Below are 23,760 nucleotides of genomic sequence, written 5' to 3'. Positions count from 1 at the left end.
AAATTAGTATCACCAGTAATGAGACAAATCAATGTGTGTTTCTTGCTATGCAGCAAGAAGAGCATGTGACTTAGGTGGCATATTACTACTGTCTGACTCACCCAGTGTTACTCTACTTCATTTTAGAACAAAGGACATACAAATTCAGATTAAACAATTTGAAAGATATCATATTTCAAAACCTCTTGAAACATTCTACCTGCAGCCAAAAGTTGTCTGGACAAACCTGTTCTTCTTCCTGCTGTAGGCAAAAAGAAAGAGGGAGGAGGAAGGGAGGGAGGAACGGACAGAAGAGGAGACGGGGAAGGGCGGAGAGGGAAAGGAGAGGAGAGAGAAAGAAAAGGAAAAAAACTGTTTTACACAACTTTTGAGGCCTCATCATCTGCAGGGAATGTTCTCTGATGCCAAGTAAACGTAAGTCATCCACAGTTTTTCAAGTTGATCTTTCAACAAACCTCTGCCCAACTTAGGCTCCGGAAATAAACTGTAAGGTTTTTTTGGTTTAACCTGTTAGAGAGACTCCAAATAAAGAGGATACTGTGCCCAGAGATAGTCTTACTGACTGCATTATTCTCTATGGGATATTCTTTAAATTTGCTCCTGAAGTTTTCAACTCAAAGTGAGGAATGAGTCCAGAATAAAGGAACAAGTGATTGCAGTCTGTTTAAAGCTCACACTTCAAAAAACAAAAACAAAAAACACACACACAAAAAAAATAAAAATAAAAACACAAAAAACAACAAAACAAAAATAAAGCTGACATTTCTAGATGACTAAGACATAGAATGTATTTTACGCAGTTTGTATTTAGTCATGGGTCCTAACAATACAAAAACAGCAGTTTCACTAATGTGAAAAATAAATAATGGGATACATTTTGTAAGTATAATGTCTGCCCTCTGTCCCACGAAAAGTGATGCAGATTATAGTTTCCCAAGTGCCACAACAGGCAGCTGGAAGTAGTCTGTCCAATTCCAAAATGCGACCTCACAGATTTGCACAATGAGTTCTTTTGAATTCAGGAAGAGGGTGAGGGAAACCGAAATCACAGTGAATGAGGCTTGAAGGTCTCCGGGTATGTGTGCATGTTGGGAGGCTAATAAAGTGGTGGGTCAGTCCTTAATTCAGTTTGGCTTTTTTTAATGCTACACTCTAGTGCCTGAAAACTTTTACTCTTAAGGAGCAAGGGCTGTGTAACTTACTAAGTGCCTAAGGCCAAAATGTCATTTTGCATATAAGGGAGTGCTGAGTTTGCTGTCAGCAAGCCTTCTGCTTCCCAGGAGCCTGTGCTCCAGTTAATTCACATCCAGCAGTTGGGGAAGTCTTTAGCATGTTAAGAATGTCAGCTACAGCTTGAAGAGAAGTATGAGAAGTTGAGTCTCAGAAGTAGGCAGCCCCGAGTTGGAGTTTGTTGGAAGAAGCATGGGGACCGGGAAGGGGAACACGGAGTTAGAGTGTCAACTCCTCCCCTTGCTAAGTCCGTATCTCTCCCCTCTTTGAACTTTGGTCTTTTCATCTGTGAAATTCAGATATTTATACCTTGCCAGCACAGTCCACAGGCTCTAGTGGCCTTCCAGTAAATAATGGATATAAAAGTTTTTTAAACTGTAAGTCACTGTGTAAGTGTGAAGTATTATTGTCAGATCAAATCAATGAGCAATGTCATCTGAGCTAAAACTTGGAAGGGGGGCAGCCCCGGTGGCTCAGCGGTTTAGCACCTGCCTTCCGCCCAGGGCGTGATCCTGGAGACCCAGGATCAAGTCTCACATCAGACTCCCTGCATGGAGCCTGCTCCTCCCTCTGCCTGTGTCTCTGCCTCTCTCTATCATGAATAAATAAAATCTTTAAAAAATAAAATAAAACTCGGAAGGAATTTGCCGGACTGGAAGGGAAATTTCAAGCTTAGGGACAAAGTATAGTCAATGTTCAGTGGTGCGAACATGCATAACATGTTGGAAGGGCAGGTCGTTGGTGTGGCTAAGTAAGACATGACCAGGTTGCCTGTAAGGTACACAAACGATCTAAAGACAGTGTCTGGAGAGAACTTGTCACTAAAAAGCTGTGATTAACTTAGAGACTGTGGTATTGTCTTGAGGTGGGGAATGAGGAGAAGCTTCTTAATGGGGAGTGGCAGTAGAGGGCAACACAGTTAAACTTCCATAATGGAAACTATGGCAAAATATAATATGTAGGATAGATTGGGGGAAGGTGTAGAATGGAAACTAGGGAAGGAATCAGGAGAGGCTATTTTTCAATCTAAACCAGAGGTTTAGGGCACCTGGGCGGCTCAGTGGTTGAGTATCTGCCTCTGGCTCAGGCCGTGATGCTGGGGTCCTGGGATCAAGTCCCGCATCAGACTCCCCCACCACCCCCCACCCCCAGGGCCTGCTTCTCCCTCTGCCTATGTCTCTGCCTCTCTCTCTTATGAATAAATAAATAAAATCTTTAAAAATAAATAAGCCAAAGTTCTAGTGATCCATCTTACTTGGCCATCTGTCACCTCTGTTTTTGCAGTACCAAATAATGCCTGCCACATTTGTGAGAATGTGGTCAAGCCCATGAGATAGAAGGTATTGATCTTAAATCTGCTGGAGTTGGACAAGTCAGAAATGGAGTGATAAGTATTGCAGACCCTCAAAGAAGCTGGGTCATGTGCCTCTCCTTCCCCCACAGCTCAAAGTTAAATGGAGTAAGGGTGCCTTTGCAAAAATTACTCTTTGGGGAATTAAACTCTAATTATATCATTTGGAAGTACACTCTAAATCTGGAAAAAAAGGTTGGTATCCTCCCAAGCAAGTTACTTAAAAAAGGATGGTTAACTCTTTAAATGTCACTTTTACCTAGTTGGTCTCTTTCCTAACCTTTTAAAACTTGGACTCTGGGGTATAAGAAGGAAAAATAAAATGAGCCAAGTAGCTGAGCCCAGAAACTCAAACTGAAACCTAAGTTGCCCTCCCTTCAGAAACTTGAAGGGTCAGACTAATTTATGCCAAGAGCTCCTCCCCAGAATGTTTTAATGTTTGTGTGATGATTACGTTAATGTTTAAAAGTTTGAATACTACAGCCTTGAATGATAAAACTGGCTTACCCAGTTAAAACAAAATATTTAGACCAGCATTGCCAGCCCATGTGGGTCTCAGGCCATACCGCCTGCCCCTCCTTCCCTCTCAATTTGACATCTGAAAAGGGCATGATGGCTTCGTGTATTTTTTTTTTTTCCACAAGACAGGGCAGGTAATTTTATTATGTACATAACTTACTAGCAGACTAATTTATTAAAAGACTAACAGAAGTAACAGAAGTAATGTTAGGGATGCCTGGGTGGCTCAGTGGTTGAGCATCTACCTTGAGCTCAAGTCATAATCCTCGAGTGCCGGGATCAAGCCCTGCATTGGGCTCCCCACAGGGAGCCTGCCTCTCTCTCTGTCTCTCATGAGTGAAAAAATAAAATCTTAAAAAAAAAAAAAGAAAAAGAAAAAGGTAATGATCCTGAGAATGGATTTCTGTTTATGAAAGAAGAATAACGACCCCTCTAGGAGAGTGGTCAACCTTTCTGAGGAGTGGCTGTCAAGGGTCTCTAGAGAGACTGCATCCACTCACTCTGTGCCTTTTCTTTTTTCCTCCTTCAGCTATCCGGGGACATGTCTAAGTTTGCCCCACCTATCCAGAATACTCAACAATGCCACTGGCTCTGGAAGAAGAGGGACTGATGGTGTTAACTGAATCCATTTTGATAGAGACTTACATGATGCTGACGTCATTCATTGGAAACTGTAACCAACTTATTTTCCTGTTTTCTTGCACATGGAGTATTAGTTTTTGAAAGTTTTTGATATATAAGTATCTCATCCATAAGTTTGTCATTATTGAAGATTACATTTCAGTCCACTGTATTTTTGGATATTTTTGCCAAAAAAGTACCTTTTAAATTGTATTACATGATTGTGAATATTTAGTATCTCAGGAGCTCTGAAAACTTTATTTAACTGATAGATATCCACTTTAGACATCATATCAGAATGATCAGACTTCCTTAAAACCAGAAAATCAATATTGCTGATTCCATCAAACAATATAATCAAATGAGGGCCTAATCATGGCTTCATGTATTTAAACCTCGGCTGAAATTCCTACTATCCTCTGCCCACTTAGTCGTGAGCCTTGGCTCAGAATGACCCTTAGCTGTTGTTTAGAACTCCTCTCAGTTGACCAAGATTTACCTTACGCTCTGAGGGAAATAAGTAGAGGAAGTTCCAAAAATATTTTCAAAATTTCACACGAGTGGGATTAACCAAATAAATATATATATATATATTTTTTTTTTCTTCTCCAGTGACTATTCCTCTTTACCTGTTTTTTTTTTTTTTAATTTATTTATTCATGAGAGACACACAGATAGAAAGGCAGAGACACAGGCAGAGGGAGAAGCAGGCTCCATGCAGGGAGCCAACATGGGACTTGATCCCGGGTCTCCAGGATCAGGCCGTGGGCTGAAGGCGGCGCTAAACCGCTGAACCACCGGGGCTGCCCTCTTTACCTGTTTTTATACCAGAATCGTTTAAAAAAACACAGACACAGTCACGCCTCTACATTGACACTGTCCACAGATACAGGATACATTGGTATATGTTACATTTCCTCCCCACAATGACTTCAAATAACTATGAGTAACTGAATGCATTAGCCAAGCAGAATTTCTTACTTCCTTTCTCTGGTGGTTAACTGCCCTTGACAGAATTAGTCATTCTTTTACTGGGCTCTCTTGCACTTTGATTTCTGATACATTGTGGAATTATAATTACTTATTTAACTCTCTTAGACCTTGAGGTCAGTGTTTCCATGTTTTTGCCTTTTAGGCATCTGCTATACAGTCCTACCCGGGTACCTGGCATATGGTGAATATTCAGTGTTTGTTAAATTGAGTGTATTTGTCTTGAGAGTTCCTTGATTTTTATAATTATACTGCCAGCTTTTTCAGAGACATAGGTGATAAAAACCAACTAGGCATTTATCTGTACTACATTAGGCAATTTTACCAATTTCATAGAAAAAGATGTATAAAACATTTGATGAACAAAAATGTTCATGTAATTGATATTTAAAGAGGAAAGACAAGGACACTGGATGTAGAGACACCTCCTGGGAACAATTTCTGAGTTAGGAGTGAGGCATATTTTTTTCATTCTCTTATAATCTTAACAGTTTTTCTCAGATTCCTTCCTTTTGAGCTACAACATAACCTGAATATTAGAATTGTTTTCTTTACCCCACCCTAGTTGCTATAGCTGGTGAATCATAGAAACCAGAGAAGGGAAAGACCAGTGAAGTCATCTGGTTCATCTCCAAATTAGGGAGTGGAGCCTTGGGATTTGGGGAAGACTAACCTCTCATTTAAAAAGAGAAAAGGAAAAATAGCAACTAGAGCTGATTAGTGCAGCTGACCCATCTGTTTGTCTTTTGCTTCTAACAGCATCCTGAACTCTACCCTATTAGGACGCAATCAGGAATTCTTTTCAAGGTCCCCAGGAACACCAGATGCCAAAGATGAAGGAGTTGAACTAGGATTGTACTGCCCGAGTAATATAGTTGGATTATGAATGTCCCAAAGATGGTTTTAATGGAGTCTGAAAAAAAACTCTGTTTTAGCAAGACGTTACAAATTTAAGAGCTAGCAAAGAACTTACAGATGATCTGGGCTAACACGTGCAGTTCCGAGATGCAGAAACTGGGATGGAGTTGGTAAGAGATTACAGATATGCCCAGGTCAGGAGTAGAGGCCTCTGGATCCTTTTCTTTCTGTGTCATGATCACCCAGTGTCCTCCCTCACAGTGCTGTCTTCTATTGTCTTCCTCTCTTCCTCCTCCTCTCTTGTGTTGTTTGAAGAAATGGCACAGATGATTTACCATCAGTGCCTGCTCTTCATGTCAGCCAAGCCTGACGTTCAGGTACCACATGTCCTTGGACCACAGAGGTAGGCAGATGCCACTTCAGCTCCACCTGCAGCCTGTCTACCACACTCCTTGATTCTCTTCTGCTTGCTTCTGTGTGGTTCCAGCTGCCACACCTTGGCTTCATCTCCTGTCCAGAGTCTGCTCTTGTCCTTTGGAGTTCTGGTGTCCTTTGCCCTTCCCTTGGTATCTAGCTTAGATCTCCCCCACTTCTGATGTCCTCCCATAGCATCCTGCACCACTGCTGCCTCTTGGGGTATAAAACTGGCCCCATACTGCTTGCTCTTTGCTAATGTCCTCTTACAGAATGGAGAATATTTGTACCCTATCAATAGTGACAGCATCTGCATACATGTGTCCCCAGTGTAAATCCTCTTACCTAGTTACCTGAGTATATCACAGGTTCACTTATCAGAAACATAAATTCCTTTGCAGCATTTGAAAAATCAACAGTTTTCTATTATTTTTATGTTGATAATATTCTACACAGACTCATTTATTTTTTCCTCATTTTATTGTTATTTAAATTTTGTTAGTTAACATATAGTGCAATATTGGTTTCTGGAGTAGAATTCAATGATCCATCACTTACATACAACACACAATGCTCATCTCGAGAAGTGCCCTTTTAATACCCATTCGCCCATCTAGCCCATCCTCCACCCACTATCCTTCATCAACTCTAAGTTTGTTCTCTGTCATTAAGAGCCACTTATGGCTTCTTTCCCTCTCTCCTTTTTTACTTTCCCCTTACCCATATGTTCATTTGTTTTCTTTCTTAAATTCCACATATGAGTGAGACCATATGCATTTGTCTTTCTCTGACTTACTTATTTCACTTAGCATAATACACTCTAGCTCCATTCTCGTTGTTGCAAATGGCAAGATTTCATTCTTTTAGATGACCAAATATTCCATTATATATATATGTATATATGTAATATATATAATGTATCATATATATATCACATTTTCTTTTTTAAAAGATTTAATTTATTTATTTGACAGAGAAAGAACATAAGCAGTGAGAACAGCAGGGAGAGGGAGAGGAAGAAGTAAGCTCCCTGTTCAGCAGGGCTTAATCCCAGGATGCTGGGATTATGACCTGAGCCAAAGGCAGACACTTAATTGACTGAGCCACCCAGGCACCCTACTACATCTTCTTTATCCATTCAGTCAGTGGACGTTTGGGCTCTTTCCATAGTTTTGGCTATTGTTGATAATGTTGCTAAAAACAACAGGGTGCATATACCCCTTTGAATTTGTATTTTTGTATCCTTTGGGTTAATACCTAGTAGTGCAATTGCTAGATCACAGGGTAGTTCTATTTTAACTTTTTGAGAAACCTTCAAACTGTTCTCCAGGGTGGCTGCACCAATTTATATTCCCACCAACAGTGCAAGAGGGTTCCCCCTTTCTCTCTATTCTTGCCAACACCTGTTGTTTCTTGTGTTGTTAATTTTAACCATGCTGACAGGTGTGAGGGGATAGCTCATTGTGGTTTTGATTTGTGTTTCCCTGATCATGAGTGACGTTGAGCATCTTTTCCTGTGTCTGTTAGCTATCTGGATGTTTTCTTTGGAAAAGTGTATATTCATGTCTTCTGCCCATTTCTTACCTGGACTATTTGGTTTTTCGGTGTTGATATTGGTAAAATCTTTGTGGATTTTGGATATTAACCCTTTATCATATATATCATTTGCAAATATCTTCTCCCATTCTGTAGGCTGCCTTTTAGTTTTGTTGACTATTTCCTTTTCTGCACAGAAGCTTTTTAACTTGATGAAGTCCCAAGTTCATTTTTGCCTTTGTTTCCCTTGTCTCCATTGACATGTTTAATAAGAAATTGCTATGGCTGAGGTCAAAGAGGTTGCTGCCTGTGTTCTCCTCTAGGATTTTGATGGTTTCTTGTCTCACATTTAGGTGTTTCATCCATTTTGAATTTATTTTTGTGTATTATATAAGAAAGGGATCAAGTTTCATTCTTCTTCATGTGGCTAATTTTCACAATACCATTTGTTGAAGAGACTATCTTTTTTCCATTGGATATTCTTTCCTGCTTTGTTGAAGATGAGTTGACCATATAGTTGTGGGTCCATTCCTGGGTTCTCTATTCTGTTCCATTGATTCATGTGTCTGTTTTGTGTGCATGTACCATACTATCTTGATGCCTACAGCTTTGTAATATACCTTGAAATCCAGAATCATGAGGCTTCCAGTTTCGTTTTTCTTTTTCAGAATTGCTTTGGCTATTTGGGGTCTTTGTGGTTCCATACAAATTTTAGCATTTTTTGTTCTAGCTCTGAAAAATGCTGGTGGTATTTTGATATGGATTGAATTAAATGTGTAGATTGCTTAAAAAAATGTGTAGATTGCTTTGGGTAGTATAGACATTTTACTTTATTTTTTTTTTATTTTTTATTTTTTTAGACATTTTACTTTAAAGTGATATTTCTTGGGACGCCTGGGTGGCTCAGCAGTTTAGCGCCTGCCTTTGGCCCAGGCCGTGATCCTGGAGTCCTTGGAGTCCTGAGATCGAGTCCCACATTGGGCTCCCTGCATGGAGCCTGCTTCTCCCCCTGCCTGTGTCTCTGCCTCTCTCTCTCTCTCTCTCTCTCTCTCTCTCTCTGTGTGTCTCTCATGAATAAATAAAATCTATTTAAAAAAATAAATACAGAGATATTTCTCAATCATAGCTATACATTTTAGTCCCTAGATTACTAGGGACTAAAAGCATGCTGGGATCCCATGATCCAAAGAGTATGAACTAAAGCAACAACATTATATGGATATATGCAGTTACACAAGGAGTAGTATTCCCAATTTGGACAAAAATAGAAAGTAGAGAAAGAAGAAGGTCAATCATATTTGATAAAAATGATCTACTGAGGGGGAGCCCGAGTGGCTCAGTGGTTTAGTGCCGCCTTCAGCCCAGGGTGTGATCCTGGAGACCCAGAATCAAATCTCATGTCAGGCTCCCTGCATGGAGCCTGCTTCTCCCTCTGCTCTGTCTGTGCCTCTCTCTCTCTCTCTCTCTCTCTCTGTCTCTCATGAATAAATAAATAAAATCTTTTAAAAAAATAATCTACTTATCTACTTGTAGAGAGATAACATTTTGTTAAAGTACTTCCATTTAGAAAATCTTTTATGCCTGTTTTATTTTTTTAAGAATTTATTTATTTGAGAAAGAGTGAGAGAGAGAGGAGGAGAAAGAAGCAGACTCCCTACTGAGCCCAACCTGGAGCTCGATCTCAGGACCCTGGGATCACGACCTGAGCAGAAGGCAGGCACTTAACCAACTGAGCCATCAGTTTCCCCTACTAAACCTGTTTTAATGCGTAGATAAAACCTGTATATGTCTAGTAATATCCATGTGTTTATACACAATTAATGTTAATTAATTGGTTAATTAAATCTACATTTGCTTATTAAGGATTTTTAGACCTAAAAGAGAACTTGAAGGTTTTCTAGTCAAAGTCCCTCATTTTCTTGCATTTTGGGGATGGCTTGTCTCTGTGCCACGCAGCTTCAGCTGAGATGGCTCAACTGGAGACTGGATGGTCCACTCTCAAGAGAGCTTGCATAGCTGGCAAGTTGGTACTGTCAGCTGTTCATCTTCACATGAAACTCTATAGGTTACTTCTTGGGCTTCCTCATGGCATGATGGCTTGACTCCAAGGCTTGATTCTACCTAAAAAAGGTAGAAATGCATTCATGATGTAGCCTCAGAAGTCACACAGAGTGATTCCCACAGTAGTATATTGGCCAAATATTTCACAAGGAGTCATGGGATGTGGGGATACACTCTTCCTCTTGATGGAGAAGTAGCAAGGTTCTAACAGAGCATATGGGATCGGAAATATTATTGTGATTATTTATAGAGAATATAATACGTTTTAGTTCAGGCTGCTACAACAGACTACCATAGATTGCATGGCTTATAAAACAACAGAAATTTATTTATTTTTAATTTTTTTTAAAAAGATTTTATTTATTTATCTATTCATGAGACACACACACACACACACACACAGAGGCAGAGACACAGGCAGAGGGAGAAGCAGGCTTCATGCAGGGACCCTGATGTGACACTTGATCCCAGGATCATGTCCTGGGTCAAAGGCAGGCGCTAAACCGCTGAGCCACCCAGGGATCCCCTTAAACAACAGAATTTTTTTTCTTCTCACAGTTCTGGAGACTAGAAAGTCCAGGATCAAGGTCTGGCTGAGAACCCACTTCCTAGTTCATACATAGCTGTCTTTTCACTGTAACTTTTCACATGGAGGAAGGGTGAGGGAGCCCTGTGCAGCCTATTTTATAAGGACACTGATCCTATGAGAGGGCTCTGCTTTCACTTCCTAATCATTTCTCAAATACCCCACCTCCAAATACCTTCACATGGAAGATTAGGTATAAATATATGAGTTTTGAGGTGAGGAAAACATTCAATAAAATACAATTGTTTTTTGTTTTCCCAGAGCTTTTCATTTGATAGTTTTTTTTCTTGACGCTCTCACTAATTCATTCCCAAACCATTCAGTAAAGCTGTTCATTTTTTCTCAATGTCTTCAAACACATGAATTACTTGCTTCCTCTAACTCCTTTGAGGCATTCTTGCTAGAGCCATCAGCTCTCCTCTCCAACCTAGACCAGGTGCTCTCTGTACCTGCTGCACAGCTGTCTTCTGTTCTCTCTCCCCCATCTTTCTGAGAATTCTGTTTACTTATTGTGTATCAAATCCTCAGTTTTCTAGATCCAGTGCTTCCTATTTTTGCTTTATTCTCTAGTTTTGGTGGACCCTATCATTCAAGAGCCTCCTTAAAAAGGGTGTGGGATGTGTAATGGGATGAGTGGTGATCCTCAAATTATGTGTCCATGTCCTAAGCCTCAGAATCTCTGATTATTTCCTCATCTTGAAAAAAGAGTCTTTGCAGATGTAATTAAGTTGCAGATCTCAAAATGAAAGCATCCTCAATTTGGAACCAGGTTGGTCCAAAATCCAATGATAAGTGTCCTTATAAGAGATGGAAGAAAAGAAGGCATAGAAACAGAGAAGAAGGCCATGTGAAGATTGGGAAAGACTGGAGTGATGCGGCCACAAGGAACATTGATAGTTACTAGAAACTGGAAGGGACAAGAAAGGGCTTTTCTCTAAGAGCTTCTGGAGGGAGTATGGCCTTGCTGATGCTTTGATTTCATACTTCTGGCCTCTAGAATTATAAGAGAATACATTTTTCTTGTATTAAGTCATGAGGATTATGGTAATTTGTTATGGCAGCCTTAGGAAACTCACAGAGTGTGTAGGGATACACTACATTTTTGAAAAATGTTTATTCATACACATCCTTGATTTATAGTTTGGATGGGGATGGAATTCAACTTGCAAAATAATGACTTTATATTTCTTTCTTGATACATTTATAAGTTGGCATTCCTCTGTAAATAAGAGCTCTCCTTATCCTATCTTTTGTGTATTTTTTAAACTAGCAGTTTAGATAATTCAGTGTAATATAATCAATTCCTATCATTATTCAATGTGATGCTCAGATTATCCCAAAATTTAACCAGGAGAGGCCCCTTCAAATTGGCTTTGTGTCTTTTGATAAGTTGTTTAGCACAGAGCTCACCATGTATTTCCTCTCCCTCCATTTCTGGAACCAATCTTTTCTCCTAGGAGAACTGTTTCATTTACTGGAGAATGGTATTTAGAAACTAAGATCTGAGTGTTGAGTATAATGCCATTCTTATTTCTTACCCTTCATGTATGACCTTTTAAAATCTCTGGAATCTTTTAGGAACTCCCTGTTTGCATCCAGTGTTTTTAAATTTCATGGTTATGTGCCTTGGGTTGGTTTGTCGGTTCGATCTATTGTGGATTTTTCAATCTAAAAACTCACGGCCGTCAGTTCTAGAAAATTGTCTTCAGTTATTTCTTGATGATTTTATTCCCCTAGTTTTGCCTGTTTTTTTCTTTCTAGAGGTCCTATTATTTGGATGTTGGATTTTATAGTCTTTTGTCCTCTTCTGGCCAAATCTTTTTTTTTTTTTTTTGGCCAAATCTTCAAATACAAGACATATCAAGGCTCAAAGATATAACAGCTTTATGGCTAGAAAGAGTGTAAACCATATAATATAGAGGAGTTGGGGCCATCCTGTATCTCACCAAACCAAAGATGGTATGTGAAAAATATGGTGTGATGGAAAAAGCAGTGATTTGAGGCAGAAAAATATATTCCAGCCTCAGATGTGTCTCTTACTAGTTTAAGGATTGTGTGGCAGTAGATTGTCTGTACAAGTGGTTGCCAACAATTCCTTCCACTCATGTCAATATATGTCACTTCCTTTATGAACAAGTGGAATCTATTTCCCGTTCTCTTGAATCTAGGTTAAATGACTTGCTTTGACCAGTAGAATACAGAAAACTAATAATGTTCCAGTTCTGGACCTGGCAGCTTCCATTTTCATTCCTGAAAACTATCAACCACCTTGCTACAGAGAGGACCTTTTGGCTCTTCCAGACTCTATTTGGGTATCCCTAGCCAATGCTAAATAGACCAGCGATGAGCTGACCCAGTGAACTCTCCCCTTTGTAGAATCATGAACAACTTGGTAGTTGTTGTTTTAAGCCTCTAAGATTTGGAGGTAGTTTATTTCCTAATAATAGTAACTGAAACAAATTAGTACCCAGATGTGGATTGTTGCTCTAATGAAAACCCTAAAATATGTGACATTGACTCAACTGTAGGCAGTATCCACTCTCTGGTTATCCACTCTCTTCTCCCATTCTGTAGGTTGTCTTTTAGTTTTGTTGAAAGGGTGGTGAGGAAATTGCTGTAGGAGGTTGGAGAAGCGGCAACCTAGGTTATGTATTGGCAAAATGTTTGACATTACCGTTGCCTGTGGTAACATGAATGACAGAAAATATGCCCAGTGAACTCTGAATCTAGCCAAGGAGATTTCTAGGCAGAATCCTGAAAATGCCAATGATCTTTATTTAACTGCTTATGATAAAGTATAAGAGGAGAAAAATGCACTAAAGAAAGCTGTTTGGTTTTTGAGCAGAATTGTTAGGCAGTAAGATTTACAAAGTAAGAAATGGCCTCAGAATAAAGATCAATTCATGTGTGACTATAAAACCTTTTTTTATTTTTAAGATTCAAGAGAGGGGCGCCTGGATGGCTTAGTAGGTTAAGCATCTGACTCTTGATTTTGGCGGGGTAAGTGATCTCATGGGTTGTGAGGTCCAGCCCAGTGTTGTTGGTCTCCAGGCTCAGCACAGGGTCTGCTAGAGATTTTCTTTCCCTCTTCCTCTGCCCCTCCCCCACACTTGTGAGCTCTCTCTCTCTCTCTCAAATAAATAAATCTTAAAAAAAAAAAAAAAAAAAAGATTCCAGAGAGATTTAGTGTGGTACTCTGAACCCATCTCAGGTCTTCGCGCGGAATCTTAGGTGCATTGTTCTAGCCTGATAAGCACAAAGTAGAGAAGTCTGTTTTTAGAAAGAATAATACCTGTGAATTTTGGAGCATGGAGTTAAACATCATTAAGATTTACAGAAAACCCGTGATGTTTTTGAGAAAATTGTATTGGTTATAAATTATTGGAGCACAGAATGAACCTCAATAAGATTTATAGAAAATCCACAGTTTTAAAGATAATTGTATTTTTAAAAAAGATAATCGTTGGCAAGTAATGCAGAGCATTTTCTCATGTGCGTGTTGGCCATGTCTATGTCTTCTTCTGTGAGATTTCTGTTCATGTCTTTTGCCCATTTCATGATTGGATTGTTTGTTTCTTTGGTGTTGAGTTTAAGAAGTTCTTTATAGATCTTGGAAACTAGCCCTTTATCTGATATGTCATTTGCAAATATCTTCTCCCATTCTGTAGGTTGTCTTTGAGTTTTGTTGACTGTATCCTTTGCTGTGCAAAAGCTTCTTATCTTGATGAAGTCCCAATTTGCCATCAGGGAAATACAAATGAGATACCACCTCACACCAGTGAGAATGGGGAAAATTAACAAGGCAGGAAACCACAAATGTTGGAGAGGATGTGGAGAAAGGGAAACCCTCTTACACTGTTGGTGGGAATGTGAACTGGTGCAGCCACTCTGGAAAACTGTGTGGAGGTTCCTCAAAGAGTTAAAAATAGACCTGCCCTATGACCCAGCAATTGCACTGTTGGGGATTTACCCCAAAGATACAGATGCTGGGACACCTGCACCTGCACCCTGATGTTTATAGCAGCAATGTCCACAATAGCCAAACGGTGGAAGGAACCTCGGTGTCCATCGAAAGATGAATGGATAAAGATGTGGTCTAGAAACGACAAATACCCACCATTTGCTTCAACGTGGATGGAACTGGAGGGTATTATGCTGAGTGAAGTAAGTCAATCGGAGAAGGACAAACATTATATGTTCTCATTCATTTGGGGAATATAAATAATAGTGAAAGGGAATAGAAGGGAAGGGAGAAGAAATGGGTAGGAAATATCAGAAAGGGAGACAGAACACGAAGACTCCTAACTCTGGGAAACGAACTAGGGGTGGTGGAAGGGGAGGAGGGCGGGGGGTGGGGGTGAATGGGTGACGGGCACTGAGGGGGGCACTTGTCGGGATGAGCACTGGGTGTTATTCTGTATGTTGGCAAATTGAACACCAATAAAAAATAAATTTATTATTAAAAAAAAGATAATTGTATTAATGAAAGAATTGCCAGCTTTCTTGGACACAGAAACACAACAAAGTGGAGTTTCTGGACCTTTGAGTTTCTACTGGCAGGAAGCAGGTTGAGAAAGCTACTCAGCTACAAATATGGGCCATTCTTAAGGAAAAGGAAAGACCTTTCAGACAGTGTAGTGAAGAGGCCAGAGGGCAAAGCCCAAAACTGATCAGACAATAGACTGAAGCAAGGGTCAGCACACTATAACCCATAAATTCAATCTAGCCTGTCACTGTTTTTGTGTAACGTATAAGCTACGAGCTCTGGTAGCTTCAGGCTTTGCTTCTTGAAAAGCCACACCATGACTAGCCACACCATGACTACTTCATCATGTGTAGTGATGAAGAGCTGGAGGATGAGAGACCAGTGGGACAGGAGACCTAGCCTGCTCTCAGACATTCTAGCAACCCAGCTAAGACACTACACAAATGGGTTAAACCACTTCTGATCCTCCAACCCCATTTGAGCTGCCCCACCCAACATCATGTGGAACAGTCAAGCTGTCCCAACTGAATCCTGTCCAGATTGCAAAATCATGAGCAAATAAATGGTTATGTATGTTTTAACCACTAAGTTTTAATGGGAATTTGTTACATTAAGTAACTTGAGTGCATTATTTAATCTCTGGACTGGGCAGAGAACTTTATTTGGGTTCTAGCTTCATCTATAAAAATTAAGGATTAGACGAGTTAGTCTTAAAACCTCTCTCTGCTCTAACATTCTATTACTCTGAATGATTCTATTTATAATTTTTGTGATGGCTTATCATTGCTAGCTAGTTACTATTAGGCAGTGTTCAGATATGGCAAAGTGTGAATAAAATAGAGGCTTCAGAGGACAGTGTGCACAACAGTAGTACAGTAATCTCACATCCATTGTAGTAAACATTCTCCCCAGCTATGGGGGGGGGGGGGAGAGAAAGGAAAAAAGAGAATCTTTGCACCAAGAGATTAAAAAGTTCCTTTATACTGCCAGAATTGGCTCCACATTCCTCAGATAGCAAACCACGACTTCTAATAACTTCATTTTTATGATAACATCGGTGTAAATTTCTGGAGCTTGAAGCAAACTGGCTATTGCACAGATCCGTATGTTTAAGTTTGCTGGAGTCTCAAGATAAATTAAAAAAAAAAACAGTCTTTTGGAGACTTGGTGACTTTTATGCATTCCGTATGATTTGAATTAAATCTTAACCTTCTGTCAAGGGCCCACCACACCCAAATAGCAATAAGAGGCTGTGCACCCTGCCCTGAAAGGAATAGAAGGAAGGCTGGCTCCTGTCCGCCATTATAGTCTGCCTGTGTTCTCCTTCTGTTCCAGAATGTTCAGAGGAGTAGGCATATAAACACGATTTCTGCCTGTAAGGCTTTCACCCTAAACTGAGGAGCTATAAATTTTAAAACAGGGATTTCCTGGCTGGCTCAGTTGGTGGAACCAGTACTGCTTGATTTTGGGGTGGTGAGTTCCAGCCCAGGTCGGGTGTAGAGATTACTTAAAATCTTTTTTTTTTTTAATGTAAATCAGAAATTGTATAATAAGAGCGGGTTTATTTTCTATGTGCCCTTGATAGGGCCTATCACGTGTCCATACCAGTGAATGAGCTTGGTAACAGCTCAGGGATGAGTGTCCAGGGACTCCCTTTGTGGCCAGCTGGTTTGGTGATCCTGAGCGTGGCAACCAATGTCCTTTGACTCGGCTTTAATTTTATGGTTCTCTGGAGTGAAACGGTTCTCAGCTAGAAAACAGACCGTAAGATCGGTGGAAAGAGTGAAAGACAGAAGCATCAGGAGTAGGAGAAGAGCTCGGTGAAGCGCCTGAAAGGTGCAGAACAGCGGAGGGAGCTGCGAGAGGGAGAGAGAGAGAGAGGGAGAGAGAGAGAGAGGGAGAGAGGGAGAGAGGGAGAGAGAGAGAGAGATGGCAGTTAGGGGAGAAGAGGAAACTTCTTCGTTGGACTCGCGGCTCGGAGCCGCCGGCCCCACCCAGCCGCACCCCGGCCGGCCCGCGGGGGAGCCCAGGCCCGGAGGCGTGGCCAGAAAGGGAGAGGACCGCGCTGGGGAAAACGGGCTCCCAACCCCGGGGCGGAGGGGGAGGGGGAGGGGGCGGGGGCGGGGGTAGGGGCCTGGGCCTGGGCCTGGGCCTGGCTCCCGCCCCTCACCGGTTCCTCTCGTCCCAACTCCGGCCCCGGGCCTGGCTGTGCGCGGCGAGGCCCCGGCGAGCCAGGCTTTGCAGGGCAGGCCCCGGGGGCCGCCCCCCGCCCCTCCCCCCGCCCGGGGGCTGCAGGTCCGGGCTTACGCTGCTACGTTTGCAGACGGCACCGGGGAGTCTCGATTTACGTGTCTTGGAACAATTCCTTCTTCCACTGCATTGACGCCTAAAAACAAAAGAAAAGCGACTTATCGCAGCCCCGCGTCCCTGAGGCCTTGCTCGTCCCCTCGCCCCAGTCAGGGCTGAGAACTCGACGTGGCGCCAGGAGCGCGCTGGAGGAAGGGCGGGGGGAGGGGCCGGCCGCGGCCCGGGACGCCTCGGGAGGGCGCGGGAGGGCGCGGGGGGCTGGGCGCGGGGCCTCCAGGGCGAGGCCGCCCCGGGCCGGGCGGGGTGAGTCACCGGGCTCGGGTGGGAGCCGGCGGGGGGCGGGGGGGCGGGGCGGGGCGGGCCTCGCGCGCTGCGGGAGGCTGTGGCGGCTATAAGAGCCCCACCCAGGGCAGCCGGCGCCGCTCTGCACCCGGGGACGCTCGCGGCTCTCGGCGCCCGGCCCAGGTAAGCGGGGAGCGCCCCGCCCTCCCGCCTGGCCGCGGGGCGGGGAGCAGCGGGCCGGGGCGCAGCGGGCCGGGGCGCAGGGGCCTGGGGCCGCGGGGCACGGAGGGGCCGCGGGGCTCCGCGGGGAGCGGCGCCGTGGCCAGGTGCGCAGGGGAGCAGCGGCGCCCCGGGTCGGGGGTCGGGCATCCCCCGGAGTGCTCCCGGGGAGCGGGGCGCAGCGGAGGGGAGCGGGGGGGCGCGGGGGGCCCGGGCGCTGGGGCGCCGCAGGGCGCAGGGTGTGGCTGCCCGGCAGCTCCCTCCACGCTTACCAGGAGCTCAACAGCCTTCTAGAAAGTGACCTCCATCAGCCTGAGGTCACTTTATTTGAAAAACAAAAAACAAAACAAAACAGAAAACAAAAACATTCACCTCGAACCCAAGCCCCGGGGGTTTGTGGAATTCCAACCGACCGGCTGGAGGGAAGCAGTGGGGCGTGGATGAGGGGGGTGTGCGGGGGCAAGGCCGCTCCCCAGGGACACAGCAAAGCCGAGAAACCCTCCGCTCGTGCTCCTCCGTCTAGGTTACCTCGTCGGAGAGCGACTTCTGATTTCCTTGTAATCTGGAGAGTTTCCCACTCGTAGACCATGTTTCGCGTCAGGAAGGAAGTGTCCCCCAGGTGCGGGGAGGGGAGGGAGGAGGGAGGGGATGTCAGTGACTGTGAGTCCCCGATGGTGCCGCAGCGAGTCCGGGACCCGGGTCAGGGCAGGGCGTGGCCCCCGGGCTGCTCCGCGCAGCGCGGCTCAGCCCTTGGGCCCCATCAACCAACTACCTGGCTGTTGAGAAGGTAGGAGGAGGTCCGTCTCCCCTGTGACAGTGGCTCAGGGGTACCTGAGCTTGCCTCCACCTACACAGGTATTATGGAAGATCTCAGAAACCATGTTCATTCAAGAATAAATCTGTAAAGCACACTGGACGCACGAGGTGCCATGCACATGCCCACGTACGTTGTCGCTTTTGTGTTGATTTACCTTTGCAAAACTATGGGGATTCTGAATGTGTCAGAGAGCGGCGGCCCCCTGGGCGCCCACTGGGGCCTTTACCCTAGAGCTTTGAGATCCTAGAGTCTGGGAGTCCCCCGCCCCAGCTCAGACCTACTTTACTGATGGCTTCTGTCCAAAACTGCGGGCTGCCCTGTCTGGAGCTTGGTGGTTTGGAATGCAGGACGTACTTTCTCACCGAAGCAATAATGTTACAAAGGTGGTTAGGTTCCCAGGTTAGCCCAGGACCCTCCACTCAAAAGGCTCTGTATCTAAGTATTGCCTTGATAATACATGCTTAATTTGGGGGTTGGGGGGTAAAGGTAGGGAGGAAAGGCGGGAGGATAAAGGAGGATATGTGGGTAGGAAGAATACATCACTGAAATATTATTCTGGAACTTTCCTAGTTTTAAGGTTGGCCAGATTAATTAATTGGAAACTTGTATCTTTGCCCCCGCCCCCCTTGTTTTTCCACCTTCCTCCTGTGACCTTAGCATCCCTCTTCTCTGACATATTAGGAAAGCCATTAGGCTTATCCAGTTCTGCGGCCATCCTTCCTCCTTTTCACTTTGGTGCACTTACACTCAGCTAGAGACCAGCAAATAGAATCAATATTCATTAAGTTAAGAAGGTTGGTGGTCCTCAGCAACACAAAAGAGTTGTGTTATTTAAAAACCCAAGAAAACCTTGTTAACCTAAACAGATCTGTGATGTATGAAATTAGAGGCCTCGGAATTAAGGAGCCACATAATTATGACATTCAGGCATTGTGAAGGAAGATCTCCGATGAGGCCAGCTTCAGAGAAGCAAACTTGGGAGAGGAGTCCTCTGGCCAGTGGCGTTAAGACAGTCCCGTTTAGCACTTCCCTCCCTTCTTCTGAGTCCCTCTGTTACCCAAAAGCTTCAAGGGTTTCTCCGAAAGTATCCATCAACCAACATCTGTAGTGCGAGGATGTGACCATCAATGTGCTTTTCTTTTTAGTTGAGGGTTTATGATTTGGAGACCTCATGGATTTTGTAATTTCCTGCAGTGCCAAATGGCCTGCCTGTGGCAAATGCCCAGGAAATACTGCTTACTCACGGGCTTTGATTAGGTGCTTATTCTTGGATTGCGTCTCAGTTTTTAACATCTTGTGTCTTTGAGCTATTAAAGTACCGTATTGACTGACATTAGGCTGGCTGGCATGGCCATTAGTTTCCTGACTAATTTCTGATTTAAGTAGTTTTCCTGGCAAGGTAGGTATCCTTCTATAATTGGTATTGATCTTGAGGGCTGTAGGCTCTTCCTGCACCATTGGGCCTAGAATCTTGCACTAACACACCCATGAGCCTTGTGCAGGGCTGTGGGCCGGCTGAGGCATTTTTTTGTTAATGAAGAGTGGCTGTGTCCCAGTCTCTACTGGGCTGCTTTGAACATCCATTCATTCCATGATACTTATTAAGCATCTTTTCATGTTCTACTCACAGATAAAGGTACTGGGTATGCAAGAGTGAACAAAAGAGACTGAAAAAACAAACAAACCAGAACAAAAAAACCCTGCTCTTGAGACTTTCAAGTCTGGTGGGGAGAGAAAATAATAGACAAAGTAAGTGAATTGTGTAGACAGTAATTGGATTCTGAACTTTACATTTTCCCAAATTAATATTTAGTTTCCAAACTTAGCAGGGGCTCATTTCCCCCCCCTTAGTCTAGCTGTTCCACAAACCTGAGTGTCATATTTAGCCTGCCTTGTGGTAGTATTTTTTTAAATTATTGTTACTTAACCTGCCTTCCGGATTTGATCATAAGAATTAAATAGAAATGGAATGCTTCTCTTTCTCTCTCTCTCTCTAATTTTTTTTTTTTTTTTGCACTTGGGAATCTACCTCCCTCATTTTCCCTAGTGCCTCACCCCATTCTAGTTGGAGGCTACATCAGGAAATTCTGATTCTTTTAAAAAATTCTTTCCACTCCTTTACTGGTATGCTCTTCCTTCTGTTGCCAGAGGCAGTCTCCGTCTACTTTGTTGGGAGGCAGGTCAGCAGTAGGGGTCAGGAGATGCTCCGGCTTGTTTTGGGTGGTTCCACTGAGATTACCTCTGAATCTCCTTTCTAGGGTACACCCTGAAGCTTAAAGACATCTGTGCTCAGTCATGTCAGGGAGAAGTCAGTATATCCAAGTAGTCTGAGTTCTAATCCTAGGTTCTGTGTGGAAAGTTCTGAATCAGAGGAGTGGCTGTGACCTGGAGTCCTTGCTCTTTGTCTCCCTACCACACCCAGGGAACACACTCATAGCTCAGAGGAAATGGGAGTCCCAAGGCCACTTGCAAGTTCTTCCTCCTTTCTGTTCCTTCCTTGTATTCTGTGCCCTAGGAGATGTAGGTCGCATTTCCACGTTGTCCAGTGGGTAGAGCTAGGACCCAAGCGGTCCTGGCAGTAGAAGTAGGGTACTGGGGTGGGAATATATCAAGAGAAGAAAGAGGCTGCCGCTGAAGTGATCTGTGAAGATTTGTAAGGAAGCTGCTGGCAGCTTAAGCATCCAGCTCAGAATGTATGGAAATAGGATGTTCAGTCTGAGGGAGAGAAAGAATGATGGGCAAGAGTGCATTGAAAAAGAAGACATAATGAAATGGAAAGACCCAGGGTGTGTAAACCATCCATAAATGCGAATGGGCGCCTACTGCACTCAGACCTATAAGGAAACAGAAGTGATTGTGACAGAAACCTGTGGGCAGATAACATGGAAGGCCACTTTAATATACTCATTTTTGACATTTCACAGACACACAGAGACAGGACCATAGAGCAGGAAGAGGTGCAGGAGAAAAAAGTACATTATTTTTTGTATCCTGAAGTCTACCGAGGATGTCAGTTGATCAAGATTGAGTGTTTCCAGAGGGGGGAACTCGGAAGAATTTGGGCCTAGAAGTAGTAGAAGTATGCTGAGTGTATTTAGAGAGGAATTACCACCAGTCCAGCATTCCTGCAATGCCAGGTGTGCATATGCACTTATGTAGGGGGCTGTGGAGGAGATACTTGTGGAAAGGTAGGGAAATTCCAAAGTGTGGGAGATCTTGAATGCTGAGTTTAGGCTTTTTCTGTAGGTACCAGGTTCCTCTTAGAAATACTGTATGTGAGGGGCACCTGGGTGGCTCAGTGGTTGAGCATCTGCCTTTGTCTCCGGTCATGATGCTGGGGTCCTGGGATCGAGTCCCACATCAGGGAGCCTGCTTCTCCCTCTGCCTGTGTCTCTGCCTCTTTCTCTTTTATGAATAAATAAATAAAAAATTTTTTTAATAAATAAAATCTTAAAAAAAAAAAGAAAAAAGAAACATAGTATGTGGGCCATAAAACATTGACATTGAGCTGTAGATGTGAAGGCCTGGATTTCCCAACCCTGAAAGCGTTCCATGCCAACTGACTTCATTCTTCCTGCCAGTCTCTTTCCACCCACTCCAAACCCATGACAGGGAACCGAGTACCTCGGAGAACAAGAGGCTGCCACGTAGGTCTGTAGGTAGCAAATGAACACATACTGATTCAGATCAGGCTGCAGAAGGGACGAGCCAGAGCAAGTGCTGTTGTGTCCGTCCTGCTCAGTTTGATCAAGGCCACTGGGCACAAGTCCAGGATTTCTGCAGGATTACTTGGCCCTGTGACTCAGGCATTGATCAAGACCATAAAACCAAGGACAAAAGTCTGTGTTTTCAGGAATGTTCTGTTCAATAAAAATGCTTTGAGGGGTGAGGGATATGAATTCCACTCCCATATTTTTTTCCCCTCTTTTGGTTTAAAATTCCAGTTTGACCCTGTAGGCCTGGAACTCTGCACAGGGAAGGTTTTGGTGGGGAAACCCAACCCTCCCCACTGCCACCCCCACACATTTTCCTTTTAAAAATCCTCATTTGTATCATCCAGTTCCTGATTGATTCATCATGGTTGCTAGGGCTGTGTTTTGTGGTAACACATCAACACCACTTTTAAACTAAAGTAGGTGTGTCCACAAAACTAAAGTGGGTGTGTCCACAAAACTGGTGGAGTATATTCAAATTGCAGATTTGGCTGTGCAGACCAGCCCTGTAGCAACATGTATTTGTTTGTTTGTGCGAATTAATATTTGGGTTTTCTGGAGCTGGTTCTCAATTCATTTCAATAGAACTTGTTCTTGCTGTTGGCAAAGTGTTAACTTTTGGATTTGCTTTGTTTCAACCCTTTTTGCAAATTTTGTTTTACTTTCCTTTTTCGGGGAGAAGTTAAATCTGTTTCACGTGTACTGTTTTTATTAACCTGTGTTTGAAGTGAAACAATAAAACAAAAAATATATACAGTTTTTAAAAAAAGGACAAACCCTTAAATATCTTTAAAACAGTTCTTATGTTAAATGTAAATGATTGTTTTTCAACAGCTGCACAGATTTCATTAATGTCTGGCTTTGCCCTCCATGGGCTTTTCCAGTCAGGCGGTTAAGAGTCTTTATTCATTAATATTTTCAAGGCCAGAGGAGAAACTGTTCCCTTCATGGCTGGGTGGTGGGCCCGGGGTGGGGGTCGGGGGGGTTGCTGTAAGGCATGAGTGTGAGTCTGTTCTCACTCCAGTGGTGACTTATTTCAACCAGTTCGAAGTGGGTGTGGCTCTTTCACTAAGTCTCTCTGTACCTCTCTATTTTCTTAAAGAAAAAACTTTGCCTGATAAAGAACCATTTTAATAATCTTGTTTAGTCAGTCAGCCCTTCCCTGGGAATGGAAGGTACTGGTATGTGCAGATACTACTACTCATCAACAGGTTGAATCTGCTGGCCACCTGCCCCCCCCCCCCCCCCCCACAACACTGCATCTTTTTTACAAGTTGAAACCAGTTGGAGATCTGGGTGAGGCCGAAGTGCTGGAAAGAGTGATGCAGACTGCCATTTTCATGTTGTCTGCCAGGAAAGGAGCTGCTGTTCTGCTTGTAACACACTTAAGAGTTTTACACTGTGGGGGACACCTGGCTGGCTCAGCCAGTTAAGCGTCTGTCTTCGGCTCAGGTCATGACCTCGGAGTCCTGGGATCAAGCCCCACGTGGGGCTCCCTGCTCAGTGCAGAGCCTACTTCTCCCTCTGCCCACCGTCCTCCACTTGTGTTCTCTCTCTCTTGCTCTGCGTTCTCTCGCTCTCTCGCTCTCTCTCTTAAATAAATAAATAAATAAATAAATAAATAATCTTTTAAAAAAAGGATTTTACACTGTGATGAGTCAATGGGGGGTGGAATTGTCTCAGGCTCATAGACTTTTATTCTCAGAGTAGTAGGTAAACTGAGGCAGAGCTACTGCTTTCAGTAAGAAAATTCAGCCTCCGGAGCCAGTG

The 23,760-nt window shown here is 43.4% G+C and overlaps 1 long non-coding RNA gene across 1 annotated transcript; it reads right to left on the bottom strand.

The window, feature by feature from the left end:
* Positions 1-15,603: 15,603 nt before the first annotated feature.
* Positions 15,604-17,182, bottom strand: LOC119866905. Its single transcript, XR_005381724.1, has 2 exons — positions 16,960-17,182; positions 15,604-16,508 (listed from the first exon to the last, which is right to left on the bottom strand). It is a non-coding gene; the product is annotated as an uncharacterized LOC119866905 (long non-coding RNA).
* Positions 17,183-23,760: the final 6,578 nt, after the last annotated feature.

The sequence above is a fragment of the Canis lupus genome, chromosome 30 (genome assembly GCF_011100685.1).
Source record: "Canis lupus familiaris isolate Mischka breed German Shepherd chromosome 30, alternate assembly UU_Cfam_GSD_1.0, whole genome shotgun sequence".
NCBI classification, from domain to species: Eukaryota; Metazoa; Chordata; class Mammalia; order Carnivora; family Canidae; genus Canis; species Canis lupus.
This window is presented reverse-complemented; position numbering and strand designations above follow the sequence as displayed.